General features: G+C 45.7%; 1 protein-coding gene across 5 annotated transcripts in view; it reads right to left on the bottom strand.

Annotated features, from left to right (window-relative positions):
• LBR (lamin B receptor) overlaps nucleotides 1–27,348 on the bottom strand; it is an 806,934-nt gene that overhangs the window by 668,369 nt on the left and 111,217 nt on the right. The gene's annotated exons all lie outside the window — the stretch shown is intronic.

Below are 27,348 nucleotides of genomic sequence, written 5' to 3'. Positions count from 1 at the left end.
GGGCCCAAATCACATTAACACCGCAGCCCCCAAGTACATCCACACAGTTGCAATGCCACTTCACGTTCCGACCATAAATGTATATCCGCATGAGTTTTTTAATTGGGCAGAAGCTTAAGGCAGATACAACTTAGTCAAATTAATTGTGGTGTTGTAAATGTCAATGTACATTGCTGGGAGTTGCTCAGCTATTCTTGTGTATTACCTCTAAACAATGGACTTGACTGCAAAAAACAAAATGTGATGTACGTACCTTATAGGTGGTGATGATTGTTGACTTTCTTGAATGCAGTCACTGACCAGGAGCTGGAGTTCGACATGGCGGCCTGTCTACTGCTCTGTTATAAAGACAATGGGGTGACCCTGTGTCTCCATTGGCAACGAAAGGTGAACTGAGACGCGGGAACAAGCACCGCGCTGTGGATAGAAGTCTGTTACTCTCCTCCCAAACGCAGTTTGAGTCTCCCAACTGTCTTCGCTCCCAACCGAATCACCGGTTGACGTACCGTTAAACATTTCCGCTCATAATTGAATTTTCAGATACTCCGCTGGATGTATACACCGGATCTACTAAATTTGAATATTGGGTCATCCTAGACCTTTTGGCTAGGTTGCCACTGTTAACATTTAAGTCCTGATGAAGACCCAGGTGACGATACAAGATCGCACATGAAGGGTCGAAACGTCGACAGTACCTAGGACCAGTCCAAGACTCGCTTTCCCATAGAATCAGAAATCCCCGGGAAACGGCGTCATTGTACCCTTTCAAATACTGGCCGACTTTTATTTTGTATATAAAAAATCTTTGTACTCACTTTGTATATATTGCACATCAATCCTGTCACTTTGATCACTTTGTCACTTGTTCACCAATTCACCTCAATGTTTATAACTTTGGCAGCCTTAATTTGCAAGAAGACTGTTATGGGTGTTTATATAAATGAAGTAATTTATATATAAAAGAACATTTTTCCACCCTGCCAATTGGAGGTCTTTGTGATTTATACCGTATTTTTGTTGTTAGCTTTATGTGGTCCTTTGATTGTAATCATCCTCAAAAAAACCTTCTTTTTTTATTAATTACTGTAAACAAAGTGATTGTTTGGTTATATCCGACAGAACCATTGTCTTTCTTATCCTGTCTACTGCTCTGGTTTCCTCACAAGGCAAAGACGAAAGTGACAAGCAAATTCATTGACCTAGGCCTCATGTTGGCCCAGAGAGAAATTACATGGCACTGGAAATCCCGGGAGGGCCCGTCGGTTGGGAGATGGATGGCTGAGCTGCTGAAATGGTCTAGCTGTGAGGGTGTGCTTCGCAGGCGACAGGCAACCAAGGCAGGGGACGAGAAGGGTTTGGAGTGGGCGAGGGCCTGGGAGATGATAGTACAAGCTCTGAAGGACTACCGGCTGGAGAGTACAGAGCACGACGGTCCGGAGGGCGGGGTTCCATGAGGCCTGGGAGATTACATGCAAAAACTGAGAACAGGCGACCATTTGCGTTAGACCCCACAATCATGGCCCACATCAGCAGCAGTTGGGGGGTGGGCAGGTTGGAGGGGAGTTACTGGGGTGTTGTTGTAGTGTTAAGAAGAGTGCAGGCAGGAAGGATCGTTGGGGAGGGAGGCTGCTGGGTATAAAAGCAGATACTACATTGGGCTGTTGACCTGACATCTCTGTGAGATGATCGCCATGATACTCAGAGTCACTGTACTAGTATGCCGCCCGGCCTCCGGGATGTGGGCTGAATGGCTGTGTGCATTGCTATAACGGTGGGTGTGCTCTGAGACACCATGTGTGTCCAGGTTGACATCACAGATATTTACTCCTAATTCTGCAATAAAAACATGTTTAAAAAAAATAAATGATTGTTGACTTTCGGGAGATGCAACAACCCACGTGGGATAACCATTAAATTCATATACAAACAGTATTTAGACCTCATACTTAGGTTACAAAGAAAGCTACACATTGGACTAATGAGGATACAAAAAGAACAGGTGTCAGATTACAAAGAGTTTTTTTGGTCGTGAACGCTCACACTCTGTAAAATACAGGGCTTGGGACTGCAAAAACTCTTTTACATATGTATTAACCCCAATTAGTAGTCATTACCAAATTGACAGATGGAAGGGGCATGTTAGGTGCATTACTTCCATACTGTGATTTCGTAACCTTTTCCTCAATAGTCTACAACCATAATGTTGGTCGCAAACCATTTATCACTTACTGACTTCTAATTCCGACAGAGGAAAAGATTCCGTTTCGATGCCTAGCTTCTTGGGAATAGGGGTGGCATTTTTGTGGTGAGAAGCAGTGGTCCAGGGGACAATTGCCAAACCTTACTTAAGTTTTTCAAAATATATATATTTTTTTAAGAAGTCCCTATAAAGAAACCAGGAAGCTTTAAAAACAATTTTTTTATTTTGAAAGGCATCCACAGTAATGGTGGTTTGGTCTGCTGTCCACAGCAGCCCACTATTCCCATGATTGTAGACGATCGTAGAAGGTTACAAATTGCGGCATGCCTAATGAATATTAATTGGGCCAATCTTTTTCGGCCCCTACCCTGTGCTACTCCATATTTTTGTATACAGATGTCTGTTCGCAAAATCTGTTTGGATGCGCAAAAAGTCAGTGAGTAATTTGTTATTCCTTTTTGCAAATCCACTCTTAGGACATCTGGCCATAGAAGCGTGTTGTGTAAGATGTGTTTACACATGACAATGTATTATCCCTTCATCACGATTATAAATGCTATATTACCTCATCCTCCTTACCTTAAGTTCCAGTCATTATAAAATTAGGCCATTTCATCGCACCAGACTACAATTACCTTGACATATCACGCATAAAATGACCCTCCCCCTGTTACTGTTAAATTCTGTCTCACACATCTGCCTTGTGCAGTGCTGCGGCTTCAAACAGAGTTCGAGTTTTGGAGTTTGTAAATGGCTATTGCTATTGTCGGAATATTGGACAATGCGGGCTGGCCTGGCACTCCTTTCTCGGCCAGGGCGCAATAAGGATGTCCTCGAGGTGGTAGGTTGTGGTGTTCCATCGGGAGCAGCGGGTACAGAGTACGACCGGCTCTTTGTGGCAGGACTGTTCTTGGTCAGGAAGGCAGTATCGGAGGTAGCAGCATCATGGAGTAAAGAGCAGCTGTGCGCTCTTGCGGGGTGCACCTACAATCAACAAAGGAAATGCCCTTGGAAAAAATTACTGGCACTTTCTTTACATTTAAGGTTTACTTACATATTTGGTTTCTATTCTCATATATTGCTTTGGGGGAATAAGGGAATTTGGGGTAAGTGAGTGCTTCTTATGGATTGGTTCCTTGGCATAGTATACTTACTTCTATTTAAAGTAGCTTCTTTGCAACTGCTCATTACATGGTCATAATGGTGGGGAAAAGAACAACCAAGAGATGGCATATCTGGTCTTGTTCCAAGGAAGATCGGCCTATCCCAGCCAAGAGGGGCACATCTGTGGAGTCTACCGCATCGTCTTGGAGCACTCCCACTTTACTTTCTGCAGCAGCGATCCAAGCTATGAGTGATGTGGCAGTATCAAAAGCTTTGGAAGAAAAATCAAAAGTGAAACCCAAGCAGAGTACTGAAAAGACTGGCATTTAGTCACCATTGTATTCTTTTGCCTCTGAGTCTGAAACTCCTTCTACGTCATCAGGCATGTATGTGTGAGAGAAGAGGTGCCTGACATTCTGCCACACATGAGGCAAAATTCGAGCTTTTCTCCCTTACCATCTCAGGAGGCTTAAGGGAGCCTTTTTGAGCCTCCAGTTTTTGCCATGCCATTCCATGGCAGCATAAGAGACTTGATCACTGCGAAATGGCGAGAGCCTACCAGTGGCTCAGTGCCGCAATTTTTGCAGAGGCTGTATACTTTGGAGGATGGACAGTACTCTCTTCCCCACGATATCAAAAGTAGATGCAATCCTAGTCACGTTAATCGACCGAGCCTCTCTTAATCCCGAAGACAGTTTCCCTTCGGATACTACAGCTAAGAAGGTCAACGAAAAATTTAAGACAGCCTTTACTGTGGTAAACCTAGCCCTCAAAGCAGGAATTTACGTTGCTTATGCTACTCAATCTTTAGTCTCAGAATTTGAGAAGTTGGCTAAGACTATTTAGGAAGAAACTGACAGTTAAGGACTGTTGGTGGACATGGAGCAGGAAGCAAAGTTCTTGGTGGACATATTCTGTGATATCCTGAAAGCCTATCCTGAAAGCCTCGGCTATGGCTACAAGGTCGGTGGTCCTGGCAAGAAGGAGGCTGTGGATGAGACTGGAGAGAGGAACCTTCTGAGAAAGCAGCACTTCTAAAGATCCCATTTGAAGGAAATAAACTGGTGAACAGCTAGATACCAAGATTACAAAGGAGTTTAAAGGATCATAAACATGAAGTGCCTTATAAAGGGAATTCCTCTTCTTCCCAAAACTACTGCGGACATTTTTCTATGGTTCTTCCAGGAATGATTCTAAATCTTTTTCTGATCGCCTCAATAAGTTTCAGCCAAGAAAACGTTCTCCAAAACAGATGCTATAGCTCAACATGGTATCTCTAAACAGAACATTTGATAGTTACATGTCAGAAAAAACCTATCCAGTGGGGGCAGACTTTTGCATTTCCGTAAGATATGGGTTCGCAAGAAACCTCAAAACCTGGCTCTTCGACAGACCCCCTCCTTGAAGGACGGGAACCTGCGAACCCCCCACCCCCACAGCCTTGAGACCCTTACGGGTGAGTAGTCGCGCTTAACAAACACGTGATTTGATTTGATTTTGATTTGGGTGGACAGTGTGATGGATCAATGGGTACTGAATATCGTCAGCAATGGCTATCTCATAGACTTTGTCAATTTGCCTTTCAAATGGGGTACCGCCTGTACAATCGTTGCAAAGAATCCAGTAAAGCTCACTTTCCTTTGGGGGCGAGTTCAAGCGCTCATGAAAAACAAAGCAATTGTGCCAGTTCCCGTGTCAGAAAACGGAAAAGATACCTATTCCATCTTATTACTGGTTCAAAAAAGCTTTAGGATTATACAGACCTGTTCTAGGCTTCAGAAGAGTAAACGCTTGGGTTGGAATGGTGCACTGTAAGATGGCAGCTCTGCAGTCCATAATTCTTCTGGTGCACATCCAGGACTATGGCATCCATAGATCTTCAAAATTCCTATTTACACGTCCCAATAGCAGAGGATCATCAGATGTATCTTTGGTTCATCATAGGCAACTATCATTTTCAATTCAGAGTATTCGAGGTGAAGTCCCCCTCTCAAGTATTCATCAAGATTCTGGGTCTCTTAGTGGCACTGATTTATCGGTAGGGATCTTCCTCCATCTAGGACTGGATGATTCATGCTCCGTCCAGGAAGTTGGTAAGACATCATACAGCTATAGCCCTCTCAATTCTGCAAAAGCACGGCTTTCTAATCAATTGGGAGAAATCCAATCTGACTCAGACTCAGGACCAGCGGATCAATGGGGCAAGGTTTCGTACTGACATGATGAGCGTCACCTTACCAGAAGAAAGAGTAACAAAACTTTACGCACACATCCTGACGCTTCTGGCTCTTTCTGCTCCAGTGGCCTCTGCTTGGCTACAAGTGCTGATCGGGGGCCGGGAGGCAGGTGGGGGGAAGAGGGGGTATTTGTTTATCACATTTTTTCTGGTTCCATCTGCACAAAAGGATACGGCATATGGTGGCTCATTGTGCACCCTGGTCTCAATCCCTGCCTGTTCAGGTGCCTCTTTCTCCTCATGTTCAAGAAGACTTGATGTGATGGTTAAGGAGAGACCACATTCTAAAGGGAATCCGTCTGCCTCTTTCAGCTCGAAGGATAGTGCCAGCGAAGGTTGTGGGGCATGGTTAGAGGTCAGCCAAGCCAAGGGTTTCTAGTCTCTCTCCCAGAGCAATCATCCAATTACAGAGAGCTGGAGGCCATTATGTCTAGCCCTGAAGTCCTATTCCCGTCTCTTGAAGGAAACAGTGGTTCTGGTCAGAACACATAATATGACAGAAAAGGTCTTTGTCAACCGTCAGGGGGAACCAAGACTCGTTTGCTGTCGAGGATTGCAGACAATCTGTTCCACTAGGCTGAGCCCAGGCTGATTTCAATCTCAGCAATTCGTATACAAGGAACTTCCAACACCTTGGCGAACAATCTCAGAAGCGACATTACATCTTCTGTGACATTTCATGTAAATCAGAGGGTGCTTGTGGTGCTCACTCACAAATGGGGTAATCTGGTGATAGACCTTTTTGCTTATTTTCTCAACGAAAAGGTGAAGAAATTTTATTGCAGGAACAAAGGGGAGCATGCCTGGGCTGTGGATGCTCTTTCATGCAGATAGCCTCAGGTACTTTGTTGTAATCAAACGATGACCCAACTTAACCCCTTGGGTGCTCATGACGAGCTGGACTCGTCACGGCACACAGTGGGCGTGTGCTCATGACGAGTCCAGCTCGTCATGACACCAACCCACGGGGGAAGCGCTGGCGCTACCCCCGTCGGACGCCGATCCGGGTATTTTTACTGGGGAAGGCAGGGGAAGCCTTTCCCCTGCCAACCCCCCCCTGTAAATGTCATCAATGACGTCAGCGCGCAAGGCACGCTGACGTCATTGGAGGTTTCCCTTTGTTCTACGACGTGTAGGAAACCATTTCCTTCCAGCGCGTCGGGGGAACAAACATGTACATTTTGGGGCTAGGGAGGGGGGGGATTTAGCCAAAAGAGGCATTGGGGGGAAAGGAAAGGGTTTTCCTTCCTCCGATGCCTCTTTTGTGCATTCCTGCTGCACGATTGTGCTATCATTCAGCAGGAATGCCCACTAGACCCTGGGATTTTATTTTTTGGGGAGAAACGCAAGTTTGTTTTGTTGTTTGGGGGAGCGGCATCTTAGGCAAGGGTCGCTCCCCTTAGGGGGATAATAATTTGGGCTTTGTCTGCCCCCCACCGGGGGGGCAGATTTAGCATATTTTTAAAAAACGGCCCACTGGACCACCAGGGAGAATTTAGTGGGGAGTGGCCCCTTGGGCAAGGGTCACTCCCCTTTGGGGGCTATGTTTTTGGCTGTCTGCCCCCATGTGGGGCAGATTTCGCCGTTTTTAAATTTCTGGCCCACTAGGCCACCAGGGAGTTATTTGTGGAGTGACCCCTTGGGCAAGGGTCTCACTCCTTTGGGGGCAAAAGTTGTGGCTGTGTCTGCCCCCCCCCCCAGGGTGCCAGATCGCCATGTTTTTTTAAAATTAGTCCCACTAGACCACCAGGGATTTGTTTGTGGGGAGTGGCGCCTTGGGCAAGGGTCGCTCCCCCTTGTGGGCATTGTTTGTGGCTGTCTGCCCCCACGGGGGGAGGGGGGCAGATTTCACCATTTTTTTTATATTGGGCCCACTAGACCACCAGGGATTTATTTGTGGAGAGTGACACCTTGGTCAAGGGTCGCTCTCCTTTGGGGGCAATGTTTGTGGTTGTGTCTGGTGGGCAGATCTCGCCATGTTTTTTTAAAATTGTGCCCACTAGACCACCAGGGATTTGCTTGTGGGAAGTAGCCCCTTGGGCAAGGGTTGCTCCCCTTTGGGGAGCATTAATTTGCCCATTTCTGCCACCCTGAGGGGCAGATGGGCTGATTTGTTCTTTTGTAGGGCCACTAGGCCACCAGGGTTTTTTTTTATGTTGGGGAGCGGCACCTTGGACAAGGGTCGCTCCCCTTTATGGGAGGATGATAGTGGCCATTTCTGCCCTCTTTGGGTGGAAGATTAGCAGTATGTTTTTAGGCCCATCTGCCCCCAAGGGGGGCAGAAGCCACTAGACACCAGGGTTTTTTAAATTTTTGTGTTGGGGAGTGGCCTTAAGGGCAAGGGTTGCTCCCCTTTTACGGAGGCAAATATTTTATTTATACTCTTAGGCCCAACTACCGCTTAGCTTGACTGGTGGATTGTGTGTGGACTGGTGCATTATTTGCATATGTGATTGTAATGTTTTTTTCTCCTTTTTATTCTAGTGTAAAGCTTTTGATTCCTGTTTGCGGTTTCAACAGTCGTTGTTCTGCAGTTTTGCGTAGTTGCATTTTTTGGGTAAGAAAAACATTTTTGTTGTATTTACTCCAAATGAGTATTATTGTCATGTATGAATGAATTTTTTTGTAAGTGGGGTCATAATGGCAGCATATTTAGTTAGTGTTTTGAGCATGAAATTCTTTGCGATGTGTTTTGCATTGTCTTATGTGTAATTTTCTTTTCTATTTCTTTTTTAGTGGGATATTGTTGATTTATACTGTGTCTGTGCAGATTAGGTGGTGGTGAGTTTAGCTGCTTCTGGCACGTGAGTGGTATCGTTTTGGAGTATATAGGTATTTCTGATAAAGGTGCATTTTGTTTATTACTTATTTTACAAAGTGTTTGTTGTTGTAGACTTGTTTGACAAGTTACCTTTATTAGTAAGCATTATGGCTAGCCGTAGAATGACTGCTCAGCAGGTGGATGATATTTTTCTTGAATCTTCCTCTGAGCAGGATTATGAGACTGACAGTGCGTCTGAGGGAGAGGATGGAGGGGAAGATTCAGACAGTGAGTTATCTCTCCACATGGAATCATCGGATGATGAAGGTACTCTCAGTGCAGATGAAGCTACTCTTGGTGTGGATGAAGCTACTCTTACTGCCAATGAAGTGCCTGTTTTAGAGGAGGATACTGCTGTGCCGATGGTGCAAGAGGCATCTGGATTGTAGCCTGAGGCTGCTAGGCTTCCTACTGGAAGTGCTGGACTCTGGGGTGATCGAAACATGGTGCAGCCGGTGTTGCCTGCCTTTAGTGGTGATGCAGGGTGTAGAGTAGATTGTGAACATTTTTTGCCTATACAGTTTTTTCAGTTGTTTATGGATGATGTATTTTTGGGTGAGATTATTGAGCAGACTAATTTGTATGCTGAACAGTTTTTGAGGGACAACCGTGACAAACTTGGGCACCACTCTAGAGCTACCCGGTGGACTCCCATAAATCTGGAAGAGATGAAGAAGTTTTGGGGTTTGACTTTATTGATGGGTTTGATAAGGAAGCCGTCCATGGCTTCATATTGGTCTACTAGTCCCATGATGGCAACAGCCATATTTCCTACAGTTATGACTCGTGATCGGTATTTACTTTTGCTACGGATGTTGCATTTTGTTGATAATTCTTTGGCGTTGCCACGAGATCACCCTGACGGTGACCGTCTTTTTAAGATTCGGCCAGTTTTTGATCACTTTGTAGATCGATTTACAGAGATCTATACACCAGGAAAAGAAATATCTATTGATGAGTCTTTGGTCTTGTTCAAGGGTCGTTTGGTTTTTAGGCAGTACATCACTAGCAAGAGGGCACGCTATGGAATTAAGCTGTATATGTTGTCTGAGAGTAGGACAGGATATGTTTTTAATTTTCGTGTGTACACTGGTAGGGATTCCACTATTGACCCCCCCTGGTTGTCCGTCCACTTTTGGAGTTTCAGAGAAAATTGTGTGGGATCTTGCTAGAGGACTGTATAACAGAGGCCACCATTTGTGCCTTGATAACTTCTACACTGCTGTGCAATTGTTTAAGGAATTGTTCAAAGTGGACACTTTTGCTTGTGGCATAATCTGCTCTAACCGTAAATGTTATCCAAAAGAGCTTGTTTGCAAACAACTTCAGAAGGGACAGTTCAGTTCCTTGCGTAGTGATGAACTACTAGCTGTGAAATTTGTGGACAGGAGGGATGTGTACATGCTGACTACCATCCATGATGAGAGTACTTCACCTGTGGCTGTTTGGGTTTAGATTGCTGAAGTGCACATACCTGTGTGCATTTTAGACTACAATAAGCACATGGGTGGTGATGATCGAGTAGATCAGAGGTTGGAACCTTACACTGCTATTCGTAAGGCTTATGTTTGGTATAAGAAGTTGGCCATCCATCTCTTCAATTTAGCAACTTTCAAAGCTTTTGTTGTGTTCAAGGAGTGTTCTCCTGCGTCAAAGTTGACTTTTGTTCAGTTTCAGCAGTCTGTGATAGGCATCCTTGTTGTTGTGGAACAGGTAAGAGCTCCTTGAGTTGTGGAGGATGTGGCTCGAATGAAAGATCGCCACTTTCCTGATTACATTCCTCTCACATCCTCAAAAGACTTTCCCACTAGGAGATGTAGAGTCTGTTGACGAAGAGGGGTGCGGAAGAAGACTCTTATGTACTGCCCCGAGTGCACTTCTAACCCTGGGCTGTGTGTGCCTGCTTGCTTTAGAGCGTAACACACGCAAAATAATATTTGGGAGCATCCATGAGTGGTAAAGTGAACTGCCTGGTCTGTATTATTTAAAAAATGTTATTCTGTTTCAAGGTTGGCATTAGTGCAATGTATTTAGTTTCAGATTTTGTGTTAGTAGAATTGTATCTATTTGCAATTTGTTTGTGATTTCTTTTTTGTATAAAAAAATCCTAAATGTGATGGCGGTGTGTGTAGGCTGGCGGTGTGTGTGGACTGGCGCTTGGCTGGCGGTGTGCGTGGACTGGCGCTTGGCTGGCGGTGTGCGTGGACTGGCGCTTGGCTGGCGGTGTGCGTGGATTGGCGCTTGGCTGGCATTGTGCGTGGACTGCCGCTTGGCTGGTGGTGTGCGTGGACTGGCGCTCGGCTGGCGGTGTGCGTGGACTGGTGCTCGGTTGGCGGTGTGTGAGTAGTGACTTGCTGCTGGTCACTACACACACTGCTAGCTGAGCACCACTCCACGCAATCCATCAGCTTGTGTGGCTACTGTGTCAGGAATGTGGGCGTGTGAAATTGATGGGCCCTTGAATGGCGATGTCTGCTGGTGTGAGTGTTGTAATGTGATGGGCCCGCGGCTGGCGGTGTGAATGGTTTTGTATGTGCCACACGTATGAAAGGTGTATGAATGGCCTGTAAAGAGGTTGGTGCCATGTCGTGGCTTTACAGCTCACGAGCTGTGAGTCAATGGTTCAGTTTCTCGTCCTTTCAATTATTAAAAGTGCATTTCATTTTTGTGAATTCACTTGCTAATACAATTGTATATAATAAACCATCACTCACCCTTGTGCCAAATCCTACCAGTATGTGTATGTGCTTGAGCATTAGATGACTGTGCAGTAATATTTGACTTTTTTGTCTTTCTGAAGCAGGGTTTACCTTGTCCCTTTTTGTGAATGTTGTGATGTGTTGGTTCCGTGCCTGGTGGTGTGAATGGTCTTGTGTGTACCCCGTTTGAAAGGTGTGTGAATGGCCTGTAAAGCGGTTGGTGCCTTGCTGTGGCTTTCCAGCTCACGAGCTGCAAGTCACTGGTTCAGTTTTTATCCATTTAATTATTGACAGTGCATTTCATTTTTATGAAATCTCTTGTTAAAAATTTTTTATATACTGAACCATCACTCGCCCTCGTGCCAAATCCAACCAGTATGTGTGTGTGTTTGAGGAATAGATGGCTGTGCAGGAATCTTCGTCTTTTTAGTCTCTCTGCTAAGGTGTACATTCCATTTAAGAATAACCTACCAACTCTAGATATTGTCGTAAACCCATGGGAGTACATGGTGATGCCTCTATTGTGAATCCCAACGAGTTATTTTATCCACAATGTCCTGCAAACCTCAAAATGTCTGTCACATTTTCCTTGCAATATTGTGCCAAATTTTTCACGCTGCAGAAATAAACAACTAAATATCTCAAAACAATCTGGTTTTGCAAGGGGGGTCACCTGGGTTTGTGGCCTCGAGCTCGGCGGCCATCTGGGGACACCTACCAAACCCACACATTTCTGAAAACTAGACACCCGGGGGCTTCCAGGGAGGTATGGCTTGCGTGGATCCCCCGATTTACTGAACTTAAGAGGGCCCCTGAATTATAGAATACCCGGGAGAGGAGGGCAGGGGAAATAACTAATACTAACAACAGACCTCCCCCTATTCAGTTCTTAATAGGTGATACATCTGAAAGTAATTAAAAGCCTCATTAAGCCACAGAAATATTAATTTTCTTTTAGGTTTATTTTTATGAAAAAAATGATATAGGAAAACAATTCAATATGGACAATTTCTATAATTTTTGCTTACAAATATCAAAAAGAGCCAACCTTCAAAGAGCAGAAATGTCAACAATACACAAAATCATACCTCACAAAATACTACTAGACAAAACATACAAGCAGACTCTACATGAATTGAAAAAAGAAAGATAAAAAAGAAATATTTCACATATAAAATGGTCATAAAGATTATTACAAAATTAATCAATAAATATAAATCTACACACAGCAAAGTAAATCTTTCATATTAATCAGTTAACAACCAAAGCGTGGATCCCCCAACGTTTCCTTACCCAGAATCCCCTGCAAACCTCAATTTTAGCTGAAAAAAATCACTTTTTTCACACATTTTTGTGTGGGAAAATTGTGGCATCAACGGGCTCACACAAATTCCACACCACTCAGCGTTCCCCCAGGTCTCCCGATAAAAATGGTGCCTCACTTGTGTGGGAGGCCCAAGTACCCGCAACACGCAAGGGCCCAAAACGTAGTGAGGCAACATCAAAATTGCCTATCTCAAAACCACCTGGTTTTGCATGGGAGGTCACCTGGGTTTTTGGCTCGGCGGCCATCTAGGGAAACCTGCCAAACCCACACATTTCTGAAAACTAGACACCCGGTGGCTTCCAGGGAGGTATGACTTGCGTGGATCCCCCAACGTTTCCTTACCCAGAATCCCCTGCAAACCTCAATTTTAGCTGAATAAATCCCTTTTTTCACACATTTATGTGTGGGAAAGTTGTGGCATCACCGGGCTCACACAAGGGCCCTTGCCTGTTGCGGGTACTTGGGCCTCCCACACAAGTGAGGCACCATTTTTATCGGGAGACCTGGGGTAACGCTGCGTGGTGGGAAATTTGTGAGAGCCCGGTGATGCCACAACTTTCCCACAGAAAAATGTGTGAAAAAAGTGATTTATTCAACTAAAATTGAGGTTTGTAGGGGATTCTGGGTAAGGAAACGTTGGGGGATCCACGCAAGCCTTACCTCCCTGAAAGCCCCCGGGTGTCTAGTTTTCAGACATGTGTGGGTTTGGTAGGTTTCCCTAGGTGCCGGCAGAACTATGGTTCAAAAACTACAGCTAGGTACTTTGCCAAAAATGGATAATTTTTCCCTGCGAAATTGAGGTGTGTCCACGTTGCGTTTTGCGCCATTTCCTGACGCGGGCACTAGGCCGACCCACACTAGTGAGGTATCATTTTTCTCGGAAGACTTTGAGGAACGCGGGGTGGGTGGAAATTTGTGGATCCATGCAGATTCCAGAACTTTCCACCACAGAAATGAGGGGGAAATGTGTTTTTTTTGCCAATTTTTTCGGTTTGCAAGGGATTCTAGGTAACAGAACCTGGTGGGAGGCAGTCAAGTCACCCCATCCTGGATTCTCCTGGGTGTCTAGTTTTCAAAAATGTATAGATTTGCTAGATTTCCCTAGGTGCCAGCAGAGCTATGGTTCAAAAACTACAGCTAGGCACTTTGCCAAAAAAGGGTCATTTTTAGGTCGAGCCTAGAGCAGCGCATGCGCTGGGTGCTCGACTTTTAGTAAGGGGGTTTTCAAAGTGCTACCAGAGGCTTTTGCTGGCCTCAAGCTTGCGTGCAAGTGAACGCGCGCAGCCGCCATCTGTCTTTTCTCCGTCTCGGGTAATTAAGTGCATCGCGATCACTTCAACTTTCGGCGCCCGCGTGGTCAATGCTTTTCACGCGCAAATGTTTATATTATTGCAAAGCCTAACTACAACCTCTCTTTAGCCTTTTATTTTTTTTGCTGTGAATTTCTAGGGTTTTTAGTTGTTGTTAATAGCTTGCTCTACTCGAAGCTGGAAGGAATGTTGTCTTCCCATTGAAGCCAGAGCCGTACATAAAACTCCCTGTATTACTTACAAAACAACTCACGGCTCCATGCCACAATGCCTACCTGCTGAGTCGAAGACATCTTGTAGGAGCATACCATCACAAAACGCTGAAGCTCTGCTCTTAGAACCCATGAGCTTTAAAAAGGAGAGATTTTTCGACCCATCCTTTTCTGGAAGTGCTACCACACTCTGTAACTTCACCCCATGGACCATAACCAGACGACGGACAAGTTTTAGATCCAGAGAGAGACATTTTATTTAATCTCTGCCCCCTCCCCCCTTCCATATATTTGTAATCTGCATACAGCCTTACCTTGAGGTTTATTTACTCACCTCGATTTAATATTATACTTCACTTAGCCAAATCTTGTTACTCAATATTTCTAACTGGTGCCACTGATAATTCTCATGGAATATTCTGTCAATATTGTCATAACTGATTACACAAAATTTTAACAGATGACATTTATAGTTTTCATGTAGTGTTTTATTTCTACTCCAAAGCGCTTTCACACATTTGCGTAATGTCTGCGCTAAATAAATTGCTGCAAGTTAATTTGTGGGATGAAAACTTGCGAAGGAGAGAAGTGGAGGGTAAGGGGTCCAGAAATTGAAGTTCTTTCTTCCGTTCAGTTCTATAATTATTGAAAACGAAATTAAAGCTACTGCCGCCCTCTAGTGGCTATAATTGGATTCCGTATTGATTTCGAAAAAAATATATTTGTCGTATGTATAAAGTCGCATACTTGCTGATCGTGCTTAAGAGTTCATTTGGGTATGTTTCTGTTATATTATAGGCATCACTAAAATGTCAGAGGTACAAGCCATTTAGAATTGACATGTTGTATAGGCGCTGGAACCTTGATTTTCGTTTTTATTAACCACACTTCTAGAGTCAGTCTATGTTCTCAAAGACGGCCAGGTGTGATAGCTCATTGGACTAAAACCATTCACCATGGGATCTATATTGAACCCCATAGCATTCAAACATTCTCTGCCTTTCATCCTACCAAGGTCTGTTAAATGAGAAAGAAAGAATTGGGTAACAACACGTATCTGCTTTTTTATTTGAGGTTTGGAGAGCAAAAGACAACAAGCATTTACAATGCAACGGTCTCGGCAATATTATAGGTAGAGCTATTGGTATTGCTCATTTATCATTTTTGTGTCCCTAAATAAATGGCATTGTCATTTCTATTGGCATTAGTTTTTTTGGGGAATATGTGATACCTATTGCATTAGCAGAGAGAGAGTGAGGTAGTGAGATAGAGAGAGTGAGGTATTGAAATAGAGAGTGAGGTAGTGAGAGAGAGTGGGGTAGATAGAGAGTGATGTAGTGAAAGAGTGAGTTAGTGAGTGAGGTATTTTCTGACGTAGTGAGATAGAAACAGCGAGTGATGTTGTGAGATAGCGAAAGATTGAGGTAGTGAAAGAGAGTGAGGTAGTGAGGGATGTTGTGAGGTATTAAGATAGAAACAGAGAGTGATGTAGTGAAGTAGTGAGATGGAGTGAGGTAGTGAAAGAGTGAGTGTAGGTGACTTAGTGTATTTGAGAGAGAGAGTGAGGTAGTGAGAGAGTGAATTAGTGAGTTAGAAAGAGAGTGAATTTGCGAGGTAGTGAGAGAGTTATGTAGTGAAGTTTTGAGAGAGTGTGTTGTGATATAGTGAGAGTGAGATAGAAATAGATAGTGATGTAGTGATAGTGAGGTAGTGAGATAGAGAGAGTGAAGTTTCTAAGTAGTGTGTTAGAGTGAGAGATAGTTACTGTGGTAGTGATATTGTGTTGCTGTGAGAAAGAGAGAGTTGAGTAGTGAGTTAGAGAGTGAGGTAGAGAGTTAGTGAGAGAGAGTGTAGTATAGTGAGAGATAGTGAGGTAGTGAGAGATAGTGAGGTAGTGAGAGAGAGAGTTAGGGAGAGAGAGAGAGTTAGGGAGAGAGAGTGACGTAGTGAGAGAGCCAACCCCACACACATACAGAACCACCCACACAGAGCCACACACATACAAAGTGTATCCCCTAGACATACATACAGAGCCACACCTACAGAGTCAGCCAGACACAGATAGAGAGCTATCCGCACAAATATTCAGAGCTACAGACATCCACATACAGAGCCACTGACTTACACATACAGAGCTAGCTAGAGACAGAGCATTTACAATGCAATGGTCTCGGCATTGTTAAAGTTAGAGCTCTTGGCATTGCTCATGACATTACTTTTTGTTTATGTTTTTGTTTTGCCGGGGCAGCTGGTGAAAACCCGGGACTGTCCAGGCAAATCCGGGACGTCTGGTCACCCTAACAGGCACCCAAAAGGCAAGAACTAATTGGCTTTGCCAACACTTTAAGACAGTGGTAAATTTGATTAGCTGATGTAAGGTGTGCACTGTTGTTGCCTATTCTGTACCTTTGTTAGACAGAGAACCGTGTTATAAAATGTGGGAAAATGTTTCTATTTTGCAAAAGCCAAAACGATTGTCAATTGCATTCTTATTAGTCTTCCCGCGTCATAGTTATGGCGGAACCTGTTTCCGGAGACGCTGTTGGGTGTTGTACCTTCATATGCTGTTTCTTAAGATGGCCACCGCGCTGCTGACTTTAGTCTGTGATAGAGGGTGGGGCGGGGCGTTACACGCATCTACAGCGTGTCAGCTGAGGGAAGGCTGGACTACAAGTCCCATCAGTCTTTCATTTCCGGCAACTTGTGAAGCCTTAGACCAACCAGAAGGCTCGGCCAGGAGTTGTTGTGCGCATGTGTGGACATTCTGTCTTTGATCGCTGTTTTATTCGTATTTCTAATGAGATGGTGGTGGGCGTTGATGGCGGCTCTGAAGTTGTTGTGGGCTTCTGTAGATTTTGAGTTCCTCCAGGCCTTTTCTGTGCTCTGTACTCTTTATGGAAACCCAGTATCCAGGACGATGTCTTCCTGAGCCCGAGTGGTGATACACTGCTGGAGGGTGGCACTGTACTTGATTCACTAGGGCCGCAAGCTAACCGATCTCACCAGCCTGTGGAGGGCGGCACTGCGCTTGAATCACTAGGGCCGCAACCTAACCAAACTCACCTGACTGTGGAGGGTGGCACTACGCTTGAATCACAAGGGCCGCAAGCTAACCGAACTCACCCAAATGTGGTGCTGCGTGTGGTTCCATCAGCTCTCTGCCCTGAAGAGATTTCATCAATGGGACCATATAGGTATCACTTATTTAGGCGGTGTTTACAAAGGGGCTGATGTCATTCTAAGAGTTGTAGGACCAGTATGCCCATGGCCATATCTGTTTTTTTCGCTTTCTCTAGCTGTGACATGCCCTGGCGACGCATCTCCCTCCATTGCCGAACCGGTGGTTTCCGGCTCGGCGCCAACACTTTGTCAACACCGGTGCTTGTGACAGTCTGCCACAAGGTGTTGCTGTCTGCCTGATTTAGAGATGACCACAACAGTCAATTGTTAATTCAATATACATTCAAAATGACTATTGCCTGCTGCCCAACCCATTCTTATAGCCGGGGGAGGGGGGGGGGGCTGGAAGAGTCCTAATTGTTACATTTGTAGGAATGTGATGGTTAGTAGTTGTGGTGTATTTGGCAGCATGGCAGGGGAAATGTGTGGTGCCAGCTGCAGTGGGCTCCTGACGAGAACCCTGGCACTTTTTTTTTTCCAAATTAAGCAAAGATTCTATTCTAAATCTAAAATATCTGAATAACATTCACAGCCCATAAATTGCAATAGGAACAGAATAAACTCTTGCTGGAGCAGCAGTGACAGGGAAACCCTTTTTTGTGCGTATTTACAAGAATCCTTTGTGTCTTCAACCTTGAAACTTGAAGTTCTGGAAAAAATGTCTCCTCAGCTACCATGACGGTCATCTCCAACGAACACGTATGAGATCTACATATTCGCTCAAATGGTGCCTGGAACGTCACGTTTGCGTTATTACGAACGCCTGTCCGTTATTCAGTCCCGGTGGCACCAATTCTTAATCTTTTCTACAAAATCAGTCAGTCACCAACAAAACCCAGCCCGAGCCAACCACAAAAGTTCACACTAACAGCAGGCCAGCTTTAGCGGTGCTGCTGTGCTTATTTGCGCCTGTGAAGTACCTTAAAATCAAATTCAACCATTCAAATTGCCAACACGACACAAACGCATGAATGTTTGGGGGGGGGGGGCAATCAACGATTGCTGGAGGCCTCTAGAGTATATTTTATTTTCCCGCCATCCGGAGCTCCACGACCCTGTGCTTGAAAGTTAACAAGGTGCCTCTGGCACGGAAACGCTGCAGCAGTAAGTTGAATGTTTCAATTGAAACATGCTTGAATGCTGTAGCGGTGGTAACTAAATAACACAGCTCTATTTAAAACAAGCCTCCTCTCTAAATGTTCATATTTGCTCGTCAGCCCCAGAGCTTTGGGAGAAACTGTGGCTGGCTCGCAGCGTCGGTGCTGCGCGGCTGTAGACTGCTGCGACGCTGGGTCTGAGTCTACAGGGTCTGGAAGCAGCAGAGAGCAGACCATGTTCACGGGCTGGAGGGGGCGGGCTACAGAGGGTGAGAGCGGCGGCGGAGCGGGGTGAGTAATGCCAGAGCGCAGAGACAGGCACTCTCCAGCCCTGAGCCCGCACGCACACACACGGAGCGAAGCGGCCAGGCACCTCCAGCTGCCACTCTGCGGGAGCGAAGCGCAGCCCTGTGTGGAAAAGTAGCTCGTAACTGAACATTATCTGCGCCATCTTGTCTCTCCCCAGCGCAACACACAGGAAAGCGCACGGCAGCCATTTTAGGCACCCTGGTCTCTCTCCCTGCTCATTACCGATCGCCAGCGCGTCCCCCTGGTGCTGCAAACATTCCCCCGCGCGCCGGCCACCCCCGCTCTCTCATACATGGGCCATAAACCCTCTCCTTCTGCGCGACCCTGCCATGGAACCACATCCCACGCCTGACCAACATCCCACACATGGTCGTACATCTCTTGGATAACCCCCTTCCTCTACGCCCGATTGTCCGGGCCGATCCCAGGCCATCACCTAGCCCTGCGGCTGCAGTTTATTGCCCCTACTGTAAGGGAAACACCTCACTTCAAAAGGGATTACAGTTGGTCAAGGCTCCCACCCCCTGAGACCCGACCGGTTGCACACGCCCCCCGGGAATTGGCGGAATGTCCAGCTGTGTGATAGCCATCTCCTACAGCGGGTGGGGTGGGGACTTCTACTGTAACTATGTGTGGGAGCGGCCCTGAGCCGGGGGCTCCGAGGATGTCCTTTCATGTATCAAAGCAATCTCAGGAATGTGCCATGTATGATAAACCTGCAATAAAGTCATAAACCTGTGTATAAGAGGCCAGGCCTCAGATGTGGTTAGAGCACCTCGTGACGATACCTTGCTGTTTGATCTGATGTGTTCTACTCCGACGGAATAAAACTTTGTTTCCTGCCTTCCAGTCTCCGGCGCCTGCCTCTTTTATTGGTTAAATCATCGAATGGTATAAGAGGCGATTACCGCCGGGCAAATCTTGAAAGGTTATCGACTGCAACTGCCGCTACCATTTAACACCTGCCCCGCCCCCTCACCCAGAGAGCAGCCGAGCACAGGGCTCGCAGACCGCGGCCCCTCCGCCTCCACCGCTGCTGCCCGGGCTCTGAGAGAAACTTGTGCCTGGACCCGCCGGCGCCCCGGACGGACCACGGAGGTGCCTTCTGGGGACTGACCCATGCAGAGGGTACCGAGGAGCCCGCCGGGGACACCCCGACATTGTGGAAAACGATTAGGCAGATTCTCGGTATCTGAGGAACGGGGCTAAAACGGGCACCAAAACAGACTGCTGTGTTGTTAAGAAAAGAAGGTGGCTTAATTAATTCCCAGTGGACGAAGCACTTACAGAGAGTTCGATGTGGCACACTTTCACAAGTTCTCTAAGAAGGCCGACGATTGTCTACGTTAAACTTTAACAAGCACACCACTGCCTTTACACCACTGCCTTTCTACGAGGCGAAGCAGAAATGCCTCGGAGAAACGCAGCGGTGGTTTCAGATTCGGGGGCGTGGCTAAAAAGTGGAAAGAAGAGAACGGAACACGCCCCCGAATCTGAAAAAGACGGAGCCTATTTGGAGGGACGGCTCTCTCCTCCAATGGCTAGCCTCCGTTTAGGAAGCCAGCCAATGGAGGAGAAGCAAAAAGAGAGGCGGGCTAAATAGCCACTCTAAGAATCATTAAATCTCCGACTTCCGGTTCTGCCTTCGGCAGACCGGACGGTCCTCGACCTAAAAATGAGGGGGTCCAATGCCGATTGTCGATAAGAAAATCACAGTGGGTACGCAATGATATCCAAAGCACACAGAACGTAACTTAGAATATAGAATATTCATGATAATAACCTGATGTTATTTAATGCCACTGATGAGCGGAAGAAAAGGCAGGGTTTCTTCTCTCCTCTGCAGTGAGTTGCTAAAATTAATCACCTCACAGCCATAGAATTAATCAACAGTGCTTTAGCTCAGCAGAAATGTAAGTACCGAGGTCGTGCTCAAAGACAATGGAAGCAGCAGAAGAGACAAGCATTGGCATAGCCAATAGGTCTCGCCTTTGGGGCCTTATAAGTCTTTAGCCATGCAGCAGTTAATGTTGTTGCAGTAAGGATATTGTGCTGCATAACTAAATACTTATAAGGTCCCAAAGGCGAGACCTATTGGCTATGCCAATTCTTGTTCACTGTGAAATTGAGGTGTGTCCACGTTGCGTTTTGGAGCGTTTCCTGTCGGGTGCACTAGGCCTACCCACGCAAGTGAGGTTCCATTTTTCTCTGAAGACTTTGGGGAACGCAGGGTGGGTGGAAATTTGTGGATCCACGCAAATTCCAGAACTTTACACCACAGAAATATGAGGAAAATGTGTTTTTTTGACAACATTTTAGCTTTGCATGGGATTTTGAGTAACATAACCTGGTGAGAGGCAGTCAAGTCACCCCATACTGGATTCCCCTGGGTGTCTAAAAAACCAAAATATAGCTGTATTTTGGCTAATTTCTGGCACCCCTCCAGGGGAATCCCTAAACCCCGGGTACCTTTACAACATACCACTTCTCCCTTCCTCACAGTGAACAAGAACACTATGCAATGGTCCAAGTAAAAAGTACACATTGGTAAAAAGAACATGCACAGAAATAAGAGGAGAATCCACTGCAAAAACCTGAAGATGACTAAGGGCATACAAATTAAGATCAAAGGCAAAGAAAACACAGTACAATGGGCAAGCAAGTTAACATAAAATGCATAGAAGGCACAGAAGAAAATAACAACTTGCTTGAATGTTAACATAAAGAAATAGGATAATGAAAAATGACGATGCCCACCCAAGTGCCCACAAAGATGAAAACTACAAACTGGGCAAGAAACAATATGTCTTTAAGCAAAAAGACAACACCTACCCACATCCACTCCCTTCCCACACACAACAAACAAATGCCTTCTACCTTTCCACACAAAACAAATAAACCAGCAAACAACTACACCGCGCACATCCAACAAACCCATAATGCCACAAACATACCAGCTGGCCAGGCTGAAAATGAACGAGAACACACAGGGAACCAAACCCCAAACGCGCTGAAGATATCTCGCCACAGCAAAACAAATACAAAACAAGAGCCCATCCCATAACCTATCAAAAAAAGAATAAAAGGGTGAACAAGCACACAAGCAATTCTCAACCACAACAACAAAGCTAGAGGTGAAACCTAATTAACCCTCCAACCATACAAAGGTGATAGACACCAGTCAACTCGAACACCATACCAACAGGGTGACATACACACACCCAAAAACAGGGCTGAAAACAAAATCAACCACACATACGTGGTAGACGCAAGTGACTAAAAACTACTCAACTCAAACACCATACCAACAGGGTGACTTAAACACACCCCAAACCAGGGCGAAAACCTAAATCAACCACCAACCACATAAAGGTGGTAGACACGAGTGACTCCTACCCAGTCAACTCAAACAGAGCGCCCACCAGGGTGACAAACCTAAGAAAACCCACAACCATAGAAATAGTGGTAGGCCAGAGAGGCTCAGGACCTCAGAGCCTTGAAATACACACACCACCAACAGTGAGAGATACACTAACTCCCACAACAACAGCAAGGTGGTAACCCGGAGAAACTTTAAAGTAAACTCACAAACCACAATCATTCACAAGAACAACATTTTGAAAGTAGATTTCTAAAACATAGCATCAACAGAGATTAAAGAAAAGAGTAACAATCCCTCCATGAAGTAAACGATATATTCAGGCAAGCATTCCGAAGCTTACACAAAATTAAATGTCCCCCAAAGCCCAAAAACGTTCAGGAGAAGAAGTTGCACCAAACAAACTGGCAAGGTCACAGTCAAAGAAAAATACAACCCTCATCAGAAGTTAAAGGGTACGAACAACGGCAAGTCGGTACAGCAGAAAAGATGGCGGCTCGTAAGCAGCACGCACGCTCAGAACGTCTCGGATGGTTTCAGGCACGCACACGCTGCACAATTTAGAAGCTGCACAACACATCGCAAACTGCCGAAGCCAGGGCTTGCGCTGGAGTCAACGGACGGGAAGAGACAGTTAAAGACAGGTGAGCCAACGAATTTCAAACGTTTAAAAAATAAAACAGGCGCAGCAGTTAAATGTTTAGTCAGGAGTAGAGATTACCTCAGAAGCACAAACCACCGCACCACTTTACAACACAAAGTCAGTTCAGGGAAAACACGTAGGTGGGTGGATAGAATTCTTCCTCCTCGTTGCACCTCCCAAGTTACACTTCCCCACACAGATTGAGGGGAATCCTCTTCCTAGATGCACCTCACAAGTTGCTCTTCCTCACATGGATTGAAGGGACTCCTCTGGGGATTCCTCTTCCCAGTTGTATGGACTCTGGGGACTCTTCTTACTAGTCGCTCAATGTGAAACCAAACAGCTCAACAGGTGGCAAAACCCTCCAGAGATGAAGGTCAGTTTCACCTGTGCCGCGAACACAGGCACCACGCTGGTCATAACGCAGTGGCCCAAATCCATACACAAGGCTGGAGACACGACTTAACTTGTGACAGTGACACAGCTGGGGAAGTCACAGCAGGATGTCCCAAATTGCGGTTGCGGCAGACCGGGAAATGGTCAAATGAGGGAGAGCTTGAATCAGCACAGTTCCCATCCACACCACAGCTCCATTCCAAACAAGAGAAGGAAGACACAGCAGGGTTGGGGCCGACCGGTCTTAAGGTCACTGGTGGAGCTCAGGGCTGCCTGCATACTGTACACGCAAAACTTAGGTTCAAGAAGTTACTTTAAGCTTCAAGTAGATTAGGCTTCCATGGTGCTTGCTTCCATCCAGTTGACACACGCAGGTCTTCTTTGTGCTTTTCTCTCAAATCCCTGAGCTTCGTTTTGTTTTCTCACTTGAGTACTTCTGCCTCCTTGCTCTGTGTTCTTCTCCGTGCACCCCCCACTCCGGCGTACCCTTCTCCAATGAGTTGCTCTCTATCCCACCTCCAGTGCTGCGCTCGGTGCTCTACTTTTTCCCTCCTTCTCTCGAACTCCTCCTCAAACCCAGTCCTACTTAGCTTCCACCCCTAGTCCTTTTTTTGTCTAATTTTGCACTTTTGTTCAAAGCAATCTTCATGCTCTCCATACCACTGGAATCAAGCTATCCTAGCTGAGGAGGGGTGAAACCCCGAAACCGGTCCTAGGATGCTTGTTTCCAGACCAGGGAGGACCTGGCTTGGCAGTTCGGGCTGGACTGTTCCCATGAGGCACAGGGTCAAGACTGATTTGCATATGGCTGGGTTCAAACTGGAACGGCATGGTGAGCAAAAAAACAATGGATTTGGGCCCAAATCTCTGTACTGGGGTGAATGTATGACATTGTTCTGCGTTCTGTCCATCAACTGTTGTTTTTGCAGATATCTTCATGGTCTGCAGCTTTGGATGGATTGGTTGCTCGACAAAATAATTTCAAGGAGATTTTTTAGTTATTAATTTCAGAAGCCCATGGATGACGGGCTCCCTTTTACAATGTCTGAACTGAGCACCATCTGATAAAGCCATTGTCCGTGTTTTTCCCCTCTGCTATTTCTATCGTCCAGTTAATCCCCATGGGCAATCAAGAAGGCTGAGCGGACACATGTCTGCACAGCTCAAGAGTGCTCTTGCTTCTTTTGCACATGCCAACCAGTTCACCCTGCTGTCCAGTCTTTGGGAAATGTAATAGACGTTGTAACAGCGGATGTGCTTGATGAAGTCCCTATAATAGGGCCGCCGCCACTGGTTACATTACGTGAGAAGTGTCTGGGGTTGGGCTGCGGCTTGAGGAAACAAATAGAATCGGAACTGCTGGTAGTGGAAAAGGACCTTTTGACACTAGAATCACAGGCGATAGAGGACGCTCTAGACTCCATCCCGCAATTAGAGGCTCGCAAAAAACACACAGAACTCCTAGAAAGCCAGAGGTGTCTGAACTTCACGGCACACTCAGCGACAGCACACGCTAAGGCAGATCGATCCGGGGCCTTACTGGCCTGGTTGATCAAACAAGATCAGGCCATAAGCCCATCACTGCTCTCTAGTCTAAGGACTCGAGTATACACAGCATGAAAATTCACAGTGAACTGACCACGCATTTCACTCAACTATATAGATCGGCCTTAAACATCCCTGAAAAAGACATACACTACTTTCTTGATGGTCTTACCTTCCCCACTCTCACACCGGAACAGCGCAGAGAATTGGATACATCGCTTACGCTGGAGGAAGTGAGAGGCACAATGCGAGCACTGCTGTCTGGCAAGGTCCCGGCACCGGACGGCTTTCCCCACAAATTTTATAAGACATATGCCGGCAGCTTCTTGTGGAGTACACGGAAGCGTTAGAAAAACCTCTCTCCCAGCTTCTCTGAAAGAAGCTACCTTGATCACACTTCCAAAACCGGACAGAGATCCCACATACACAAGCGCCTATCGACCCCTGGCACTTCTAAATGGGGATTACAAAGTATTAGCAGGAGTTCTGGCAGGCCAACTGGCGCCCGTCACCCCGCATCTGGTTCATCTGGATCAGAATGGCTTTGTCCCAGCTCGCAACACCTCTCTAAATATACGCAGGCTTTTTCGGGTAATGTGCAGAGCTACGGCGGTTTGGCCAGCAGCAGACTGCCTAGTATTGGATTTAGAGAAAGCCTTTAACACTGTGGAGTGGCTTTATATGTTTGCGGTGTTGCAAAGATTTGGATTTGGGCCATACTTTTTAAGTTTAGTTAAACTATTATATGGAGTACCTGCTGTCCGTGTCCACTTGGGAACTTTATGTTCGAGGCCCACACCGATACGGAGAGGAACTAGGCAGGGTTGCCCTCTTTCCCCACTAATCTTTTCCCTGGTTATAGAGCCAGTGGCTATAGCACAATCAGCAGACCAATGGGATATACAGCTAGGGGAGGAGGCACACGCCATTTCGCTCTATGCAGATATGTTGCTTTACATTAGGCATCTACAGGCGATACACCTGATCATATCCGACACACTCAAATTATTTGCTACGCTATCAGGATTGGTCATGAACTCATGTTTATTTCCCTTTGCTCCCAACGAAGACGCCCCTCGCGTGGTGGTGGATGAAGCATTAGTGGCCTGGCAACCGGTTGTGTTTAGGTATTTGGGTGTAAGAATTTATCACACTGACTGGGATCTCCTGAATGGTAATCTATCCAGAGCGATTACAGCTTTAAGATCCCATTTAGAATTTTGGAAAACGCTCAACCTCTCTGTTGCAGGTAGGGTAGCGCTTATTAAAATGGTGATGTTGCCTTGACTGCTATATTATTTCGCTAACCTATTTGCCAGGGTAATTTTTTTCGACCTCTGGAGGCGATTATGAGAGACCTCATATGGAGTAATAAGCGCTGCAGTGTGGCGCTTACTAAATTATGCTTACCCCAGACACAAGGTGGATTGGCTCTCCCAATATGGAACATTATTACCTGGAGTCCCAAATACAATGGGTTGCAAAATGGGTGGCAGAACTACACCTCACCGATCCGGCGGAATGTGGTCCCCCGTACAAGTTGGACAGACTCCTTTTTATTTTTCACCCATGCACTAGGTCACATACATCCCTTCCTTGGTACAGATAGCTCAGAAATGCTTCCGTGGAGCTCTGCATCTTACCAGACATGTCACACCATATGCGTCCACAATCCCATTATTAGGAATGCCGAAAGAGGGAGGCAGAGTTAGAACGACAGAACGGGCAAGATGCTGATATACACACACTGGGAGACCTATGTGTGAAGGCTGCGTTGGAGCCTTTTATTCTTTCCCTGACTGAAGAGGAGGGTGTCCCGCTTGGAGAATTTTTAAATCACACTGCCTGGATGGCCACGTTGGGGCGTCACTGGGTCAGTATCTCGCAGGAACCACCGACGCATCTCCTGATGCAGTATTTACATGTGATGGGTATGGGTGGCACCCTATAAAATGGTTTGCAGAATCAATCCGCAAACACACTATGATTGACTTAACACCCCTGCACAATAGGTCGGAGGCGGATTTGGAACGACCGTGTGCACCCAAAGAGTGGGCCATGTTGCTGGGGAGCCCCAGACAGATTCCCAGAAATGCAAGATTTAGGCTGCTTCAATTCTATATAGTCCACAGAGCATAGCTATCCCCAGATAAAATCAAAAGGCATTTTAATAGAACGGATGCTTGTTGCTGCAAAATGATAGACGCTGATCTCCTATATATGTTATGGTCATGCCCCAAACTACAAGGTTAGTGGCACAGAGTGATTCAATTATGGATCACACGCACAGATAGGGCTTTGCCGAGTACATGGGAGGCCTGCATTACAGGTATATTTCCCAGGAATAAGAAACACAAAGCCTCCTCTAGTTTTAGACCTGGGTTTAGTGGTGGCTGAAAGACTCATCACGCATCGATGGAGAGTAGAAGACCCCCCATTGATTAAAGCCTGGTCCCAATCTATGCTGAACTGGGCCAAGGATGAAGCTGTCTCATTGGTAAGGGAGGGCACATTAGGACTGCACAAGTACCCCATTGCAGCAGCCTGGAACACAATTCTGACAGCGTAATAAATAATGCTCTCTCAAGACCTGTATTCTAATTTCTTATATTTAATCAAAAAATTGATAGAAGATCTAAGTCAAACATGGGCTAACCAACAAATAACACCAATTCGCCACTTCAATGTATTTATTTTTCTCTTGTTTATTATATTTTTATCTTATCCTTTTTTTAAATATAATATAATTGTTTTCACAAATAAATCAATCTATGACATCATCATTATATTTTACACATTATTTATGTCAATTCCCTAATACACAATTTATTTTTCCAAAACAAAACCCAGGAAGACAACACTGAACATTCATACTATTCATTCATACATA

The sequence above is a fragment of the Triturus cristatus genome, chromosome 6, assembly GCF_964204655.1.
Source record: "Triturus cristatus chromosome 6, aTriCri1.1, whole genome shotgun sequence".
Lineage (NCBI taxonomy): Eukaryota > Metazoa > Chordata > Amphibia > Caudata > Salamandridae > Triturus > Triturus cristatus.
This window is presented reverse-complemented; position numbering and strand designations above follow the sequence as displayed.